Source organism: Contarinia nasturtii, unplaced genomic scaffold (assembly GCF_009176525.2).
Source record: "Contarinia nasturtii isolate CC-2019 unplaced genomic scaffold, AAFC_CNas_1.1 Cnas_scaffold_78, whole genome shotgun sequence".
Taxonomy (NCBI): domain Eukaryota; kingdom Metazoa; phylum Arthropoda; class Insecta; order Diptera; family Cecidomyiidae; genus Contarinia; species Contarinia nasturtii.
The window spans coordinates 4545290-4554223 of record NW_022197436.1 but is presented as its reverse complement, the minus strand read 5'-3'; the positions used below and the strand labels follow the sequence as shown (position 1 = coordinate 4554223).

Here is an 8934-nt window from a genome sequence, read left to right as displayed (position 1 = left end):
TTTGAATATGCGAAACTATTTCACTGCAGGATTCTACTTAATAACATCAAAAGTAACAATGCAATAAAAAGCACATTTTGGTGGAAAATGTAATGAATATGACAAAAAATCCAATAAAAACCATCTAGATAATTGATGACATTTACAAATATTTGGTGAAAATATGAACAATTTTAACTTCTAGAAATAATTTGTGACCATGTACAGAAATGTTCAAGAGCTTTTACATTCGATGATTGAAAAAAGGTGCTGAAGGTAGCAATATCATCGGTGCTGCTGTTGATTTTTAACAAAAGAAAATTCATTTCCCTATATATTTTTTTTTCACTTCCACATCGGTAGAGTCATCAAAAAATGCCAAAAGCTTCGAGTTACTTACAACATATTACCTTCATTATGTTTGAGTGCGTGAAGCAATCAACACAGTCAAATGGCAATTTGCTGGAGACAACAATACTTTGCTTTCCTGTGTGCACGTTTCTCTCTCTCTCGCTCTCTTCATCTATTTCTCATTGTCTGTCTGCCTGTCTGTTTATGTATATGCGATGGTAATGGTTAACATTCACCCTATAAACACAATGAGTCAACAATTTTCTATTCGATCTTTTTTTTCATTTTGCAAAGGTATTGTATATCTGGGTGGATGTGTATTTCGATTAAATGTGAAGGTTCAAACAATGCCACATGATTCTTGGTTTTTTCCCTTTTTTCATACGCTCTCTTCTTCAGCGATTAAACTTCGTTCACAAAAGTCCATAATGCATTACAAAATGCATGCAGGGACTTCTTTTGTGAACTTTATTACGTCTAGAAAAAGAAAAAAAACAAAAACCCAGGATTTGGAAAATTCTTTCAATTTGCTACGTAGATTTTTTTTTAATTACTAGGGCTTTTGTCGAGCGAAGAAATCGAGCCAAGAGCGTGATTTTGGGCAGGTCCTCTCTGAGGCAATCAAGTAACTATTTAAAATGTTGGTTCGTATATGTGAAATAATGCCCTGGTTTTTCATGTGCTTGAGCCTAGCTAGATTTAGGGGGTGATACAAATGATCATTTTATCGGCAGCTTATCACAACCAGCATCCCGTCATGCACATAGAAAGATAATTGTATCCATCTATCCAATTGTTTGAACCCGTAATATGATATTCCAAAAACAAACGAACATTGGGTTAAAACAAAAAGGAAGAAGAAAAAAAAAATGTCGATAATGAAAACCAAGAGAAAAGGAACAAATGAAAATACGAAAAGATTATCTTCGTAACGAAAAATAAACAGGAACATAATACATAATAGGAGAGACGAAGAGACACACACATGCTTTTGCACAATAGATCCACAAGTTAAATTAATTTGCTTTGCCACACATTAGCTTCATTTTATTACAGACGACTATGTGATGTAATGTGTATGATACACACATATTATATGTTTAGCTCTAGCCTGGGTAAAGTCTGTATTTAACCACCTACACGCGCAAATATACTTGTATGTGACTTCATCGCTTCCGTTTACTCATGTGTCATTCTTGTTCGTTGCGCGCACTTTCGTATGTGTGTGTATGTTTGTTTGTTACTATGCTCATTATTTGAAAGATATTTTTTGATGTTTTATAATGTATTACGTAAAATGTAACATACTTTGGATGAGACCTAATTATTGTTGTCATTTCTGTTCCGAATAAGGCAACAGTAACAGTGATTGCAACATTTCTCATACGCTTACATAAAATATATGCTGCAAATGCGACGTATAATCGGATGTACAAACCAACATTTCGTAAGCAATCGAATCATGTTTTGTGTGCTATCTATGCTCATGTACAACGGGCAGAAGGAAGTTTCAAGAAGAACATTAAACAACTGACACACATCACATTTTATCTCGTGCGCGCACACACACCTGATGTCGCCATAATATCTCATTATCACTTTTAAATCATGCATCAGGTTTCTATGGGTCATATTGCAATAGCAATAATAATAACACTGTTGAACCAGAGACAACAGAATGGCCCAACTTATATCACAATCACATACAGATAAAAAGAAATATGGTTGGGGTTGTGGCTATTGTTTACACTCTGATGCGGCATACGTTCAATGTACAAAATAGCAAAATTTCATTTAGTATTTGTAGCACCTATTCATATCGAGCATGATACAATTGAAACGAAACACAACCAAATCGTTTCTTTTTGCGCGATGGTCCAAAAGTACTATAATAACACAAATGATGCCAATGATATATTGTTTTCAATTCGTAGGCACATAAACATAATAGAATTGGATCAATGGTGACAACGGCCAACACCCTGAATTTAAGCCACTTTTAACAATTGTCTTTTGTCCGCAGCGACTAATTTTCGGAAAGTATTAGGCCGTTTCTAAAATGTGTCTTTTGTTCGCAGTGGCTGTAAAGATATTTTCGAAAATTATTATCACCGCTGAAGAGACGTCTACAAATCAGTGACATTTCTCATACAAACCGATTTCGGAGCGGTATCTCGAATTGGTTCCACAATGAAATGGTTTGGTTTCGGTTCACTTCCTTGCTACAAATTTAGCGACTAGAAGATTTTTTTTTTTTTTTGAAATGTCGTTCACAAAAATTACCACGGCTATATTTTTAAAAAATAAGCTACAGTCGCTCTAAAAAATTGTCTCATATGCATTTTGTTCTGGCGGCCATAAGCAATACGGCTCAAATAAATGAAGCCCTACAAATCAACCATTTCAACGAGAGCACATTGGGTGAATGAAGACAAATGCTTTCACGGAACTTGACTTGACATTCATTTTCCGCCTTGGTCATCCAACTAGCTTCAGTTTAGGTGATGTTGTGTTTCATTTTTGTCATACTCTTAATATACACACATTTATTCGAAACGCTCAAACGTTTACCAGGCTTCATAAGCACCCTGATGAGTGGTTTTTCGGATTGTAACTACATACATGCACAATAAGGCATTTATGTTTAACTCATTCATTTTCACCGCATCGAAAGCATATCAGAAACCATTCATGAAATTTTTGCACACAGTAAATGTCTCGTGTCAGGAAACGAACATTAACTGGTAGATTGAGTTTACCACCATTTCAATGATACCCTACTCTCTTTTTCTCTCAATGTGAGTTTTGAACCTGATCACATAAGAAATTTGAGTATACTAAACCAGAAGTGTCATCACACATTGTGTCATTCATTGACCTTAACCTCCATGAGCTAAACTCTGGCAGCATCAGTAGAATCATATCCAGTATTTTATTGTTACAGTTACCATTTTTCTTTATCTTACTGCCATTTCGGTGCTTGTTACTTTCGTTCTTTTGATGCCTTAAATTCATTTCGGCAAATTCGTCACCGCTTCGATGACGGGGCAACGAACGACCAAATTGGCCGAACGTCTCTATGGTTCGGATGAAAATGTTATTAACGCCTCTATTTTCGTCAATCTATAAATATTTCAACATGAACAAATCTTGGTCATTGCGTGCTGAAGCTTTTCTACGTATTAAAAGAATGAATGTTGCATTCTTAACATTCGATACTATGATGTTAAGTTCACAACAACTTCACAATGAACTCGATCCTATGTGAAGTGAAAACGAGCCACAATTTTTCATGTCGACAATCTCATTTCAGCATATTGCGGCAGTTCAACAATATGAATGCACTTTATATTCCATTGCGACGACTTGAACGTTGACTTACGACTAAAGATAGCGAGAAGAGGAAGAGGGCGAGAGAGAGAGAAAATAGGTAGAAATAGAGAGAAAAAACAACAAAGACTAAGCGCACACAAAAATGAGAAACGAGAACGAGGAACATTTTGCATAAGCTTATTATTATGAAAGTAGTCAAATATTCGCTTAGTTTTAGCCACTTGAATGCCTGAAATGCGGTTGTATGCGGCCAATGTCCTATGTAAATGTGTGTATGTGTACAAAATATCAGCAGCGCATACAAACGCTTCGAAAACCTCATCCTATGCTCAAAATATTAAAAGATGAATGTAAATCTATGACCAATGTATGGAGAAAGATGCATTCCAGCATAATATAGAGAAAATGAAATAAAACATCAACTACATTTTGGGAACATTTGTGTGTGAATGTGTGTGTAAGAGAGAGAGAGAGAGAAAGAGAGAGAGCAAGCAGTTTGCATTTTACACTGTGTCCACCTCGTTAGTCATGGTGATGGAGAAAGACCATGGCAAAAATGGATAATATAGTAGAGTTGTGGAGTTTATCGAAAGGGTTCACTCTTTACTATTCTATTGTTCCATCTCTTACACCTCTTTACATATGTATATATAATCGACCGAACTTAAAATGAACTGAGCAATTAGCTTTATTATGTAGAAAACGTGTTTATGACCCAATTGCACTTAATAAAATTGGATAGGTTCATTTAGGACTGAATTCAGAGTTATGTGTATGTATGTGTGTGTGTGTGTCTTTGCCACAGAGCAGATTGAAGATAACAAATAAAAAGAAAATTATTTGATCATAATATATTAAACGATAATTCGACTTCTGTGCGACATTCGAGCTGCCTTAAATCCAAAAATGTAGCACTTACTTTGACATTTCAAGTTATACGAAAATCACGAATAATTATGAAAACTTTTGGTACACATTGATTTCGATGACGATAACCGTATTTTTGTTCAGGTTTTTTTTGGGGGGGGGGGGGATCACGAAGGTGTGGGACAATCAAACTTATAAAATATATCTGCCACATCTTGGCTGTGCAGACTGCGTCATGAGATGAGAGATAATGAGAACACTTCAATGGACTATTTGAAGTTTAATTTTTCAAACTGAATGTCACTTACATCTTCGACATAATATTTTCTGATGGTTGTACGTAATTTATCAAATTAAGCGCAATTTGAATATTTTCCGAACAATATTCGTTTGACAATCAAAAAGTTTTTACCACCCGAAAACTTATTCAACTGAAATAATCGAATGTTAGAAAGTTTTCACTTCTCGGTTATTGGATGTTCGATGTATTAACCATCGGTTCGTCTTCTGCTTCATTTTCGGTTATTTTTTTTCTTCGTTCTATTGGTTTGTCGAATGTTTCCTGTCTCACCATCTCGTTTTAAATCAAAAACACTTCTTGGTCTTGCTCTCATTATGTGTTTTCCAAAATTGATATAGTCGACGTATGTTCTCCGATTGCCGATTGAAACTACTTTGAAAATGTATGTGTGTGTGTGTGAAAGAGAGTAGTCATTCCAACATCCGTTGATGGACCATACTGTGTTCCATGATTTGAAATGCCGTTCATTATTACGTGTATATACATACAAATATCGGAAAAGGGTGTAATGGTAAATCGGGTGAGCAATCGGCCGCAATATTGTTTTCGCCTTAAACCACGTTTGAAAATGGGGTTTGTGTCTGTGTGTATATTTTCATGTGTTTGCAAGAGATATGTTTGTATTTTCAGGCACTCTTGTTATATCACAAACTTAAACGAGTAAAATTCCCTCTTTCTCTCTCACTCGCACACTTTCCCATCAAATCAAGCGTACCAAAAAAGTTATCGGTCAAAATATCTGTCTGCCATTTCGAATTCATATACATACTCACTTACTCATTCAAACACCAAATGAAGCACTAAAGCTAAAGAAAATCTAAAGTAAAGTTGAAAACTTTTTAGTAGCAATAACTGTGATTGTGTGATAGTAACGATGGCAGAGAAGCAGCAGCAGCAGCAGTAGCATCAGCCGAGAACGAAAACGTAAAGAGACAAATAACGAAGGGACGAGAGAATTGTAACTAAGGGGATACTGCGGTGTATATAGATGTGTGTTTTGTGTGTAAGTGGCAATGGGCATTTCAAAGGAACATACGTTCCTGCAATTTTTCACGTTGTTCCATGAGATCAGCTCTGTGCGGAAAAACACTCATAGCAATCACAAAACTTTTATAAAACATTCTATGGGAAAAACATTATTTCAATCTCAAGCGGATAACTTTTCTATAAATCATTTATTGATTATTATTAAGGCAAATTATTATTGATGTACCCGGAGGCGAGAAATGTGAAATGCTTTTGATTTTCTGTCGTCTGTCGTCTGTATTTCTTTCCTTATTTTTTTCAACTTTTTAACTATGAAATGAAACCAAAGTTCGCGACGATCCTTTTATTCAATTCGTCTATAAAGAATAGCGTGCATTCGATAAATCAAAATGGTGCTACTCAATCCAATCGCCAGACTACAATAATCGGAATCAAAATAATAAAATTATTCGAAATCATTCATTTCGTGCCGTTGATCGTGAAGTTTGATTTTTCGAATGTCTCATAAAATTCAGCACGCTACCCCATTCAATCAAGTCATAAATGAACTAATTACGATTACACCAATCACTTACCTTGAGTCCCGATCAAATCGATGTAAAAAAGAGACAAAAACAAATATTGTCTATATAGCAGTAATTAATTCTTAGTACAATATGTTTAACCTTTGTCCGAATTAATTACCGTTGAATGCTCAAATTTCGAGCATTATGCACGTATTCGAATATTTATCATCTCATTTACCCCCTCTTTCTCCGAAAAAAAATGTTTCGAGAAAGTCATTGTAAAACACGTAATAATTAAATGAATTAACACCAAAGCCTAATTTTATGGAACTTACAATCATTTATTAAGTATATATACGAAATGATGGGGTCGTGAATTTGTTGCGCATTTCCAAAATGCGTCATTGAAGAAATTGAACGGTAATTTATTGGCATTATAATAGACCGACTTCATTATAGAATTTGTATACAAATGTGCTTATGTTTTCATTAAAATCCGTTTGGATGGTGGACCGAGGAGTGTACTCATCATGACAAAATCACTAGATTTCAAAAAGATAACGATAGAGACAGTGTACAAGGGACTAGGGTAGGAATGCCGTGAAAGTGACGACGAAGATGAAGTAAAAGCTGTTTTTCAAATGGCATAACAAATTCGATTTGATGGGCGCGCGATTTTCACACGGCACACCAAAATTATCATCAACATCAGCAGGGTATTCGATGGGATTTTTAGCGCGAGAGAATATAGAGTCCATTCATGCAAATGCTTATAGACAAAATCAAATTATTTAAATAATTTAATTTTCATGATTTTATAGCCATTTCCCGTACCGTTTTCCACACTTCACTTCCATCCAACGCAAATGATTAGACACGCTATGGGTTCGGGCTAATCGGAGCAGATCCACATCAAAATGTTACAAAACGACAAACGCATCACAAATAGACGCGCCGCGGTGATAAGAAAATTTTCGTCGTAAAAGGCTCCTTTATGATAGACAATTTAGTTTGTGTATGTGTATGCGCGCGCGTCCAATTGTGCGACTGTAACTTCGTGTTTAGTATTTTGTGATTGTATAGCAAAGCTTATCAATGAACACAAAAATTTTAAAGCGTGTACACCCGTCGTCCTTTGATGTCGATATGTCGCGCAAAATACAAGTCAACAGCACTTTAAATAAGAGATGAGTACAAGTAAGTTGAGCCGAACGTAAATCGATAACAACATTGCTAATTGATAACGACACCAAATCACTTATTTGCATTGAATTGAAGGGAATACGATAAAGTGGCTTGGATATGTAATGCTTGTTGTTCGTTCCATCGCATTTGGGTTTTGCATATTTGAATAGATCCATGTCGCGTGTGTCTCTTGTTATTCACGATTCACAACAAGCGGCTAATTGAAATAACTATATAGCTCGTTTTATTACTGCCATTGTTCAAGATGTAAAACGACAAAATATAATCGAAATCTCAATTACTAGATAAACGCCCCAACTCACTCACAAAACACATGGCACACCATTTTCCTATTCTGCGATTTATCAATTTTAATCGAACGAGAAAAGCAAAACAATTGAAACAGGACATTTATACATTTTAGAAGAGAAAATACTGTCTAATTTGTGTACATTTATCAATTAGTATAAATGAATGTGATTTAATTTTAAGGCAAACATCTCTTTCTCTGTCTTTGTTGCTATCTATTTCAATCTCTATCTGTTTGGTTTTCATTTACTGCACAGCTTTTTATATTGTTGTGATGAACATTTGCTCATCGTTTCGATTTGATGCCAACTTTTAATGTGGCCCAATTAATTCAACAATGGCGCGCGCGTGTGTTCGCCAAGAAAAAAAAAGTTCAATACACACATAAACAAATACAGATGCACAACGAAATAGTACATAAATTTTCCAAATTTGCTCATATTGTTAAATGCAAATGAATTCGCAAGTATTTGGCAGCTGAAACAAAAATAAATTACACCAAAAACTACTGAAGGAGATGAAGAAAAAAAATGGAACCATACGCACAGTGGCATAGCTACACTGAAGTTGTGTCTCGGTTGCGTCAAAGAATGTAAACAGGAACCGACAGTTTTGGAAGATTTTGCGCGATGGCAGTTTTTCACGTTTGGTGGTAAAATTTTAATGTTCTTTAATAGCACATATTGTGCATAATATATTTTATCCAACAATGCGGCATACACAAAAGGTTTTTGTCAGATTTCATTACAATTTCTCTCGTTCGGTTTGAAATTAATCCAATTATATAAAAAAAGAGCGACTTATTTACTTGCAGCGCACAAACACACACACACACAGAGAGAGAGAAAGATCGAAATATATAAAATCAAGTTATAATCTATAAAACTCATCTATGCTATAGAAGTGCAGGAGAAGGCAACAACGATAAAATACCAACGAAGCAAAACCATTGAACGATTTTTTTACAAAAATGCCGTTTTTTTTTATTCTTGTACATGTTCTTACCGCCATGGCTTTTGATTCCATTTATGTTATATGCAATAAATGTTCACACGGCTCTTTGAATTCAATACACATTTGATACATTGCAAAACTTTCATTCATAAAATGAGCAAG

General features: G+C 35.1%; 1 protein-coding gene across 4 annotated transcripts in view; it reads left to right on the top strand.

Moving 5' to 3' along the window:
- The window catches only part of LOC116351199 (acid sphingomyelinase-like phosphodiesterase 3b), an 88430-nt gene that overhangs the window by 17918 nt on the left and 61578 nt on the right, over positions 1-8934 (top strand). The window lies entirely within an intron of this gene.